Raw genomic sequence first — 11,945 nt, 5'->3', positions numbered from 1 at the left:
CCAAAGGGATAGGAAGGAGCTAATTGTTGCAGTTGAATATAACTGCATCCTCACATCACTGGTCTGCAACTCTGGCCTCTAAGAGGACCGTAGAATTGCTGTATTTCCATTTATTAATAGAGAATTATTTCAATCTAGAAGCGAGTCAGTATTCATCTACGTCATATCAAAGAAGCAGAAACTGAAGTACAGAATCAAGGAAAAGCCTCAAGTCACTACAGACCTTTTTGGTCTCATGCTTTAGAATCTATATCTTTTCTTAAATTCATTTGCTTTTTAAACAACCAATTTCATCCCTTGGGATTAGCAATGCAGCCAGAGTAGTAACCTGAGCAGCCACAAGTTTGTAAGTGACTGTGACTTAAAGTGACTGGCTTTATCTTCTCGGGGGTTGCCTTGCAGGACCATAAGCAGGTGACATGGTGGACCCTGCAGCCAAGCCAGACCAGTCAGAGTTAAACTTTCAAGGGAGACAAGGTTGGAAAACTGTGCCTCATTCACAGGCCGGGGAGTTGACTCACAGCACAGTGACAGGTGATGGGTGATGCTCTGAAGGTGGTCCTCTTTCCCAAATAAAATCTCTTCAGTCACTCCAGAAGCTGACCTTTCTGGAGTTTTACATGAATTCTTACTGAAATGATGGAAAAAACTCAATGGCAATGAAAGACAGCCCAGGAACAAATGCTCCTATGCTGCTCATTACTCTTCCCAAGCCCCAGGATGCTCTTGGATCAAACTGAATTCTACCTCCACACAGAGGTAGGCTGGCACAACATCACTCCTTCGTCTGAAATTCAGACAGGCTCCAATAATTCCACAGGAATGTGCATGCCCTTACTTACTAATGTTAATGGCAATTACTATCGTGTTATGTTAACATCTGGAGACCCACTATTAGCCTGGGCATCTTTGTACTATACTGGCCAAAACATAACAGTCAAGGGCATAGAGGAGCTGCCCGTGGTCACAGACACATCAACAGCAGAGCTCGGAAGACAGCGTTGGAGTCACGCATCAGAGGAGAGGATGGCCGTGCTGCTTTGGTCCTCCCAAAACCTTTGCTTGGATTCCGGCAGCTGAGGGTTGTGGAGGGCATTGGGTTATCGCTGTAAGAACCTAATATGACATGCCACTGTCTGTCTTGCAGAAATCTCATTTGACCTTGGGCTATGAGCCACAGACTAAACCTCCTGTTCAAACCTGACCCAGCTCTTTCCACAGCCCGAGCGGAGGAAACGTGAGACGTAACGCTGGCAGCTCTGGTTCCTGATGTGTGTCACCCTCCCCCTTCAGCAATTCCCCCATCCTTTCCGGAGCCAGGGTGGGAGAAGAGCCCTCCATCCTCCACAACACCTGCACGGGCTGTGGCTCTCAGAGCCTCTGGGCACGCAGGGTGAGCCGGAGAGCAGCTCAGCACAGAGGAGGGGAAAACAAGTTTAAGGAATTTTTTTTAAAAAATAAAACTGTGCTGGTTTCAGGTGACCTCAGGGTGTTTTTGGATAGCAGGGAGGGGATCAAGCTCCCCCTCTCCCAAGTCAGTAACACAACAGTCACAACCTGATCAGTGCAAACTGCTGATACTGATTTCTTGGTCTTTCACGCTGCTGGGCTTGTCCAGGCAAACAGGCAAACATGGTGCCACCTCACCTGCACTTGCCTCCTAGCTTCTGCTTTCCTTGTAGGTCACTTGGGCCCTTAGCTGGGTGATGATACAGTTTCTTAGTCATGTCCTTGCTATCTTTCCTTTCCTCCATTTCCTTCTCTCCATCACTAGACCTGCTGAATTTGGGGAGGTGTAAAAGGATTAAACACTGAAGGAGCTTGCCCCAAAACTGAGAGAGGAAAATCAAAACAAGCCCTGATTTTGGACTGTAACAGATACAGAAAAGGGGACAAGTGCCTGTTTACATCTCCCAGCTCTCAGGGACCAAGTGACTTTCTGACAGGAGCTGGAGTGACAACATGAGTACTGCAACTCACACCCAGTTGACAGCTCTTCTCAGCACAAGCAAAAGTCCCAAAAGCTGGAGAGAAGTGCCCTGCAGATGAGTACAAACCACAGCTGCAGCCACACAGGGAGCTGGGAGACCTCCTTTCCACATATAACATCTTTTCCCAGCATGGTTGAGCAGCCTGTTTTCAAGGTGTGGCTGGATTTGGCCCTGCTTACCCTGCTCACCTCAGCCATGCCCCCATGCTCCCAAGGTATTTTTGCACAGGAGCTTGCCTGGGGCAGTGCAATGCCATGAATAACTTTCCTACTAAAAGCAAGAGGGGATGGAGAAATGGAAGAGGCAGGTGGATTTTGGCAAGAGCAGCACAGAGGAAAGGACAAAGAATCTGGGTTGAATCAGGGATGGAGGAAGGAACAGAAACTGGATAAAAAGCAAAGTGAGGGAAGGGACATTGGAGGAAAGCCAGCAGATCAGGTCAGGCAGCAGTCAAGAAGGTGGTGGTATCAAGGCAACTACCGGGCATGGATTTGTATCTCTACAACACGATCAGGCAAGCTTAGATTCACAGCAGAGCCCTTCCAAGGGCTGAGAGGTGACTCAGAAGAATAACTGATTTAATACGTAACAGCTCAATCCAAGAAGACATCCTTGTGCAGAAGTTTCAGCAGCACACAGTGTTGTCTTGGTCAGCTTCTTCATCCCATCCATATGCAGAGTCACATCAGCAGACCTGTCAGGGTCAGGCAGGTCCCAAGAACCGGGACCTGGAGCAGTGTGTGTAGCTGGGGATCTGTGGAGATGGTTCAGGGTGGGGACGGGGGGGGGAAGTGCAACAAAGCTGTTCAGCAGAGTTCTGCACAGACATCTAACATTTCCCTACACATGCAGGGGTCTATGGAGGTGCAAAGCAGTTGAAATGTGAGAACACACATGCCTCTACAAGTGATACTGCACCTGGCACTAAAGCATCTTATAGCTCAACACATGCTGGGCCTGGGGTCTAACACCAATTCCTAGCTGCCTGTAGTGATATGGGAATGCAGTTGGCAGCAGTTAGAGAAGGTGACAAAAATCTAAGTGCCCTGTCATGCATTCAATTAAAAGCATCCCTGTAGGTAGTGTGCCTCGGTTCTGCCAGGTCCCTAAAACAGGGCTAGCAGCTGAGCAGTTTTAATACATCGTTTGGAAGGGATCATTCCCATGCAGTCTTGGGACTTATTTCTGCATCCAAAATGTTTTACCAACAGATATTGGCAATATCATCAATATCTGATAGATCTAAGGCATCAGCATTTGCAGAGCTGATATTCTGCTAAGCGAGACAAAAAGGACATGAATCTCCAAAATGCTCTGGAAGGTGTTTGTGACACTGGGTTAAAAAACAGCAGGAAAATGGAAGTTCAGGGGAAAAATATCTATCTTGATAGGAAATGAGGTGTATTGGTAAGTACAGAAAACTAATGACATGTCTCTATCCACTTAAAAAAGGGATATAAATCTTTCAGAAATTTATATTTTGATGGGTAGTCTCTATTTGGTACAGCTGCCAAAATGCCTTATCTATAGACATTAATATTTAAAATGTGCTGCGTAATGTGGGGTGCTGAAAGGAATGGGTAGTTTGGCTAGGAGCTGACAGACAACACCATCCGACACTCTCAACTCAGGTTTCTAACCAAAGCCTTGGGACAACATCAGTGCTGGAAGTAAAAGAGTCACCTTAGGCCCAGAAAAGCCTGCAGAAGGTACCATGCCTTTTACATTTCAAAAATGAGAGCTGGCAGAAACTTTCCACAAGCCTTTCAGAGAGTTGCAGAAGAAAAGCATTAGCAAACACATCACAGACTGCAGAGGCCACTGTCCTAGGCACAGTTAAGAGATCTAAAACTAGCATAAGCTGGGAAAAAAGCAGACTTCATTTGCCCTCAACTGTTAATACAGATGCCTGCTCTGGGAGATGCCGCTTTCTTTCCCTTGACTGACTCGTATTTACAGCTTAAGCTTTCAGACCTCTCAAGTTAGGTCGGAAATCCCTAAAGCATTCCGTTTTAGGAAACTAGAATCTGAAGCACATACAAATATATGCCCAAGAACACGCCTTGAGTCCTGGCCTTGCCGTTACAGAAACTGGAGCACAAAAAGAGGTTTTGCAGGAGTAGCACAGCTCAGTGAAGGCTCTCTGGGTGAGCGCAGATGGGCTGATCGCCAGCCACGGGATTGCCCCCATCACCCCTATGCGTCAGAGCAAATGCTGGCACAGAAGCAGCTAGAGCATCGCTTGGTATTTCAGCATCCAGGTTGATAATGCCAACAGTGGCAAAGCCATGCTGAGGACACAGAGCTAACACTTTGCATCTGTCACTGTAGGGGACATTTCATTTGTACAATAGTTTAGATGCAATTGCAGATGAGAGGGAAAAATTGCTTGGTTGGGAACTGCCAGAGCTACCCAGTGACAGTAATACCCCTGAAACAGGAATGCAACTTGTGCTATTTATTAATTGTTTCCATTGAGCTGCTTGCTCCCCACAAAGCAGCGGGACATTGATCATCCAGGATGCTACTTAGAGAAGCAATCTGGGTTAGAAGACACTAATCTGTCAAGAAAAGTCATTTCCAGCATTTCCTGTAGCTAAGATGTGACTTGCAAACTACCCTGTGTTTTTTGTGTCTGGGGCTCTCGCTGCTCTCTTGTCTAGTGAGAGCTGTGACTTCAGAGAGCTTACTGGAGGCTTCTGCTGCCTGGGAGAGCGATGGCAGGGCTGGCCAGGAGCCGTCACAATGCATCTGCCCCAAACCCAACACAGCTCCCAAAAACACAGGAGGCCTGCCCAGCCTCAATGGTCCAGCTTTTCTCCATCCAGCAAGGCAGGATATTTTCAGCATGGCTGCACAAATGAGTGGGCATCCTACTTGCCTCATTTTCTAGAAGCTCTTTCCCATGACATTTTAATCCCACTGTGACAGTAACAAGCAACACGAGGAGGTTTCACCGCAGCCATCCAGCACATGCACAACCCCTCCACTCCATGCACTCAGTAGGACCAAGAAAACAAATACTTTGCATCACAGTTAGTCCAGGACTTGGACTCAGGATGATCTCAGGGAAACCATCTGCCTGTTAAAGGCTTGGCTGGCCCCTTCTGTGCCCAGGCTCTGTTCCACCTGAGGCTGCTGCGGGAGGGTGGTGCACCTTACCATGTTCTTCCACCCAGGTCTCCATCAATGCTCCTTTTCACCTAGGACCATTTCCTCTTGCAGAAAGAACTGATGTTTCCATTTAACCCCTGACCCTGGACCTAACAGCCCTTCTGCCTTTTGGTGCCAAAACAGCTGACAGGCAAAAGGAGCCAGTAAAGATATGCTTAAGGTGACATCCTGGGGTAGATTCAGCCTGCAAATGACTTAAACCAGCACACAGGCAAAGCCTACCTCTCCTCAGCACCTTTTCCTGATCTGCCTGAGGGCTGATTCCTTGTTGTCTATGTGCTGCTGAGCATCCAGAAGAGCGTGGTAGCCACTGCCGCTTCATAAGACAGCAGAGCCAAGCTAGGTAGGAATTCTTAACAGGCTTTGCCACAACCTGCCCAAAAAATCCCAGAGCCAGCACTCTTTAACCACCCAGGAGGTGGTTATATACGGCTGCCTTACTGGGGCAGGAGGAACATTAACTGGGGACAGCTGGGGTTGCAAAACAAGCCCCAAGAAAGGGTAAGACCAGCATCTCCCTAAGAAGCCACCTAATGCTCGTCAATGAAGAAGCTAAAGAGGCTGATACATGACAGCTGTGTGGCTCTCCTTGAGCTTCTAGGGATCGTGGTTACTCCACTTCAGCAGTGCTGTTTTGAGAGGAGGAGGGGACATTCCTGAGGACACTAGGCTGACCCAAACCCTGAGCCATGCTGGTGCCTATGACAGACAGACATTCCTAGCATGAGGCCAGTGCTAGATCTGCTTGCCTCACCTCATCCGATCCCCAAGGAAATGCCGCTGACCCTGTGAAGCCTGTCCATAGAGATCTACTGTTTGCTCCACCTTTCCTGGGCAGCAGACTTTGCATGGACTGCCCTACCCCGGCTGATGAGCTAGGTGGCCCTTAGGAGAAAGCAGGGACTACCAGAAGTGTAGGCTAGGGCAGAGGGTTGGGAGAGGACCCATGGGTGTCTTGAATTATTTATCATCCCCAGTGCACTGGCATGCTTTACCCAGGACAACCTGACCACTCTGAATGGCATTTCTGACACGCTTCCAGCTCGGTGTGTGCAAGGAACTGAGCAGCTCTGTGGGGACCTTTCGGGCTGGGCAACACCGCGCTCCCTTCTAACAGGGCAGAACTGGAGCTCCAGATATGTGCAAGAGCAGAGGAGCAAGCTGAGGGGGGAAGAGGGATGGGTCAACAAGGTCCAACTAGAAGGCAAACCGCAGTGTGAAGTGGCTCCGTTGTGGCCCACGACTGGCAGCTCTGGGCCATGCTGGGCCTGGGCAGTTGCACGCATTGGCCATGGCCTGGGCTGAGCCTTGGAACGAGCAGTAACCACGTTTCCTGTAGGGCTGAGCTTGGCACGTGCATCAGACACAGCCTGTGGCCATGGCCCTTCCTCTGGCCTTGTGTGGTCACTGTTGAGCACCACAATGTGATGAGGTGTCACCGTGCTGTGGTGGGCTGGTGCCAGACCAAGGTCTGGGGGAGCTATTTGGGATCACCTGGTAAACCCACTCTCAGTTGTTGCTCAGAACTGCTGGAGCCAGCAGCTCCCATGTGCCCAAGATGATGGGCAAGAGGAGCCATTAGTCTGGTGTCATCACTGCAACACGAGGCCAGCTCCATCATCCCTTCCTGCAAAACCCAGGATCTGGTGTTCCTCTGCAAGTCCACAGGCTTTCCTCAGACAACCGCCTTCACCTCCCCAGGGAGAGTCTGAGGAGCACAGGGCACCTTGGAGTCATGTCTTTAAGGCTGAGCAACATTTGCACCAGTTGCATCAACCCAGTTGCCAAGTTCCACAAGTAGTTGCATCCAGACAGCTGACACAGAGGCATCAGCAGCAGAACAGAACAAGCAGGGGTACACGAGCATCCAGTTTGTTTCGCTGCTGCAGGAAATATGCTGCTGACATGTTCTTGATCACATCTGGCTCACTACTGTCACATCTCCTTAACACAAACATTCCTGAGCTCACCCACTTGGGAAACCCTTACTGTTGGGTGGGCAGAAATGGGCATTTCTAGTTATCTTCTGGAGTGGGTGCAGCTAAAGGAGAACTGAAGTGCCCTGGTTTCAGCTGGGATGGAGTTAATTATCTTCTTAGGAGCTAGTGAGTGTGGTGCTGGTTTTTGGCTTTGATGTGAGACTTTTCAGTTCCTCAGGCCGTGTTAGTGAAAAGGCTGGAGGGGCACAAGGAATTGTGAGGGGACACAGCCAGGGCAGCTGACCCCAACTAGCCAGAGAGGTGTCCACGGGGCACCATGCCTGGTATATCCCCCCGGGGTTTGGCCAGGGTGGGCAGGTAGTTGGCCGGGGACTGGCTGGGTATCGGTTGGCAGGCGGTGAGCAGCTGCACTGAGCACGATGCGTTCCTTTCTTCCTTTCCCTCTGGATTTTATTCTTTCCCTTCTCCCTTTCATTATAACTTATTGTCATCATTGTTATTATTGTTCTTTAATTTTTATTCTATTTCAATTATTTAATTGTTCTTATCGCAATCCTCGAGTTTTACGTTCCTTTCCAACTCTCCTCCCCATCCCTCTGGGTGAGGGGGGAGTGAGCAAGCGGCTGTGTGGTACTTAATTACCAGCCGAGCTTAAACCACAACATAAAGGAATAACATCAATGTGCCAATGGAGGAATGGAGTTATTCAAAGCTATTTCCCAGGGATGTCCCTTGAAAGGCAGAAATGTACGTTCTTAGAAAACAACTGGTATTTATTGACTGACAAGAACACCAGCAGTGCAGACACTAGTGCAATACTGGACAACACAGCCAGCTACACAAATATGCGTGTTATAATCAAAAGGATTAGATAAAGCATTAGGACAAGGTACAAGCAGGACTGTAATGCAACTCAAAACCCATAGCACCATTTTCTTTCTAGAGGATATATAAGAAATATAAATAATGTCCATACTTCTTGTCACAAAAGTTGTACATCTTGAGGTAGACAAAGGTTTTGTTTCCCTTAAAGAACAGTCTTTTTTTTTTTTTTCAAGTGACATATTACATTGTCACCAATTGGCCTTCCAGTCTTACACAAGGTATCTGAGGGTGTAGAAGTGCCTGTTGCCTAAGTGGCGTTTATTACTTTGCTCATTAGTGTTTCTTGGCTTACATGGCCCTATTTGTTGATCTCATAAAGCACCCCCGACCCCCGCATTGCACTGCCCTTCCATCTCAGCAACACTGCGGCATGGATCCCTGGTTAAGCCTCAAGGAATTACTGGTGTATAATCATTTTATGGGGCAGCTTCCAGATATGGGATTTCTTCCCAAGCAGGTTCAGCTCTTCACTTGGAAATGGTGGGGTCCATCCACACCAGAACTTTATATACTTCAGGAAAACTTTTCTGATGGATTGTTATTTCCCTCCTGCAATAAGCATGATGGATCCACTACTACCAAGCCCAACACAACAATGTACCAGGACAGGCAATAAAAATTGGAGTAGGAAGTATACAGAGGGACAGGGACTGTGTCTGCAGGGTACCGCTCGTGTGGGTAGTGAGGATCCCAGCCAGCCAGGAATATTAGACCTATCACCGTTCCCAGGTTACTGGGCTTTTTAGGTACAGAGGCAAGGATTCATCCTGAATCAAAAAACTATACAGGAAAGCACGTGCAGCTCAGATTTTTACCATCACTAGTCATGTTGAGGTACATTTGCACTTGGGAAAGAATATTTTTATAGCCAGGGCACAACCTTTCACCTTTGCTCCTGAAAAGATTTTGACGTAAAGATTTAAGTGTGATCCCCTTATATCTCCAGCTTTTCATTCCAGTAACTTCTTTGCACGTATAACCAAAGAGGCGGCACATCCACTGGATCTGTAGTACGTGGTAAGGTGTGCAGCACAGCTGACAAGCTCACACACAGACCAAACGGAGGCCCAGGTCTCCACATCCCATATCTCCAGGAGGTGGCAGAAGAGCTTTGCTCAAGATGATGCTCAGTCTTGATTCTTGAAGAAAATACAATTCAAGCCTAAGAACACTGAATGCCAAACAGACCCAAGTTTTGCTTCCTGGTCACACAAAGACTCCCACTGCTGTTAGTTGAAGTAAATCACATTTCTGAATATCGACCCAATTTACCTCAAGTTTTGGTAATAAAACAGCACTGGACAACTGAATAAATAAATTTTTAAAAATGGAAAAAGAAGCTATCTGCCTCAAGCAAACTTTTTCACTCCCTTATCCATACCATCATTTTAAAAATGCCTAGTATTGAAGGATACCAAAAGGAGTCGTATCAGCATTGCCTCGAACTCAAAATATGCTCAAGCCTTTTCCCCAGACCTCATATGGAGCATGTCAAATTATTTGTTTCCCATCAGTTTTCACCATTTGGTTTCCAGACTGAGGGAGGCTGACTGTTCTGGCTGGCAGGGGCTGAACAGAAGGCTTTTCAGCTGTGACGGGTTGAAATAGGCTCTGAATTCACCTTGCAGAGCCAAGGCAAAGGACACCAGCCTTCCTTGCCCAGCCTTGGCTCACCAGCTAACAACCAAATCTTACTTCAGCCAAATGCCAAACCTCCATATTCCAACTGAGCCCAAACTCATCCCAAGGATACCAGAGAAACCATTTTTTCCTCAGGTCTTCTCCACATTCTCCATTTCTCAAGCAGCTCTGACCTGTGCAGGGCAAGGAACTTCAGGCACAAGAGTCCCCTCTGGCACATGAAAAAATAGTACTTAATTTTCCCCTGAAATACCTTCCTGTTGTTGTTGTTGTATTATTGTCCGGTTCTTATTCAACAATTCCTGTGCGGCACCAGGACCTCCAGGTACAACCTCACCTTTCAATTTACTTTGTTTAGGTGATTCTTTGACTCCAGTTAAGTTATTGCAAGATCCCCACAGCACTGTGCTAACCCCACACTCCAGACAAGGGACAGCTCCACCTCATAGTTGCTGGCAGCAAGACTGAACAAAAACATGGTATGGCTTAGACACTGCCAGTCCCAACAGATCACAGCTCCAATGGTCACACAGATCACTGCTAAAAACCTCCACTGCTAGAGGTAAGCCCTGCACATTTCACAGGCGCCAGTATTTTCAGTGGCAAGGGACTTGGTGACACCACCTTAAAAGCATGAATGTCCAAACGACACAGGCTACACACACAAAAACCAAGATATTTTTGCAAGTGCTGCAAAGCTGTATCTAATCCTGCTCTAAACAAGTCTCCTTTGCCTGAAAGAGTGCCGAAGGACTAATTCAGCCCAAAACATCCACAGTGGAGGGGCTTGATTGAGCTGCCTAAATAAAGTATCCAGCCCCCTTGCCACAAAGCTGTCCTGTTCCCACTCACATCAGTGTTTCAGCTGCAAAGGACACAAATAACTAAAGTTGCAAGGTCTACTAGTCTGACCGTATTCCTCTCTGCCTCAATAATCATCTTACCGTCCTTCTGGTCTTGTTTTTGAGTCTGTGGTGCAAAACACCTAACATGCCTCTGAAATGCTTACACCTACTGCTCAAAACATTGGAACATTTGGAACCAGATAAAGGGTATTATTAAAATAACACTTTTTGCTATGCGGAAGCCAGGCTTGCCTTTTGGATGGGAAAACTAGCCTACAGATTTGAAACACTCTTCACAACAAAATGAAAGGTGTTAGTAACATGCATTCCCTTCCACGCTCACTGCGGAACAGGACCAGGTCATTGGAGAAGACTAAAAGGCTTACCTACGTGTCTGTTCTTGCGTGGGTTTCTCCTGTCTTTTTTTTTTTTACAGGAATAGTACAAAAGAGTGAGTCTGAGCAAGCCAAAAAACTTCACTTTGAAATGCGTGCACTCTGCAGGTACCTGGAGGGTACCCTAAGGGCCCTACAAAGACCAGCCAGGTCCAAGGAGGCTCCTGTTTAGCCCGTAGCCCAACAGCCACCTCAGCCAGGCTCCAACCTCTACACTGTTACTGGAGTCAGTGGGAAGGGGACAAAACAGATTTTCAGTTATGTGTGAGATGGATGGTAGATGCTCTCCGACAGGTCCGGGTTGGGTTTGGAGGGCAGGAGTACATCAGCGCTTCATAGATCTGCTCCCAGCGTGCAGCCTGACAGTTCCTACTGCAGAGTCAAACACCACGCTGCTGAGCAGGGTCACTTGGACTTCAGTGAACACAAAGCCCTTAAGAGAAGACCTAACACTCAAAGTGACATAAACAGCCTGCTTTTAAGAAACAAGATAACAGATTCATAACCCCTCACTAGGATCCAGCCATCAGCAGGTGACGTTGGCCCAGATAACGTTACTAGGAGGTTACTGAAGTGTTTCTTCTTTTTCAGACTTCATGGCAAAACTGGAGACAGAACTTACTAAACCATTGAAAACCAGTTCTACCCTGAGGTTTTGCCTGCACTGACCTTCTGCAAGTGCCTGATTTGCACAATGTGTGAATCCCAACCTGCAGTGATGTGTCTGCTGAAACCCCCTTAGTTCACTTCAGCAACATTAGTCCAAAGAGGAAGTAAAAGGACACAAGACTAACAAGAACACTTGCCACCACATAGAAGCATCCTCACTGCCTTCAGATCATGACATCTGGGCAGGGAGAATGGATTGTGCGTGCCCAGAATTACAACTCAGGAGCGCAGCTTAGATAAAAGCAAGAGGACAGAGTGGTGTCTCTTCCACTTGCTCCCCAAAGAATGGTATCCAGCTGTGCTTCCCTGCTCCTTCCACTGAGTCCCAGTCCCTGTTTAAATGATAATGCTCCATGGAATGGCCTGTGATCCCCAAACAACCCTCCTGGATGTGGTATTCCCTTC

This window comes from Falco peregrinus, chromosome 18, assembly GCF_023634155.1.
Source record: "Falco peregrinus isolate bFalPer1 chromosome 18, bFalPer1.pri, whole genome shotgun sequence".
NCBI classification, from domain to species: domain Eukaryota; kingdom Metazoa; phylum Chordata; class Aves; order Falconiformes; family Falconidae; genus Falco; species Falco peregrinus.
The sequence above is the reverse complement of the archived record's forward strand: the minus strand, read 5'-3'. Positions refer to the sequence as shown.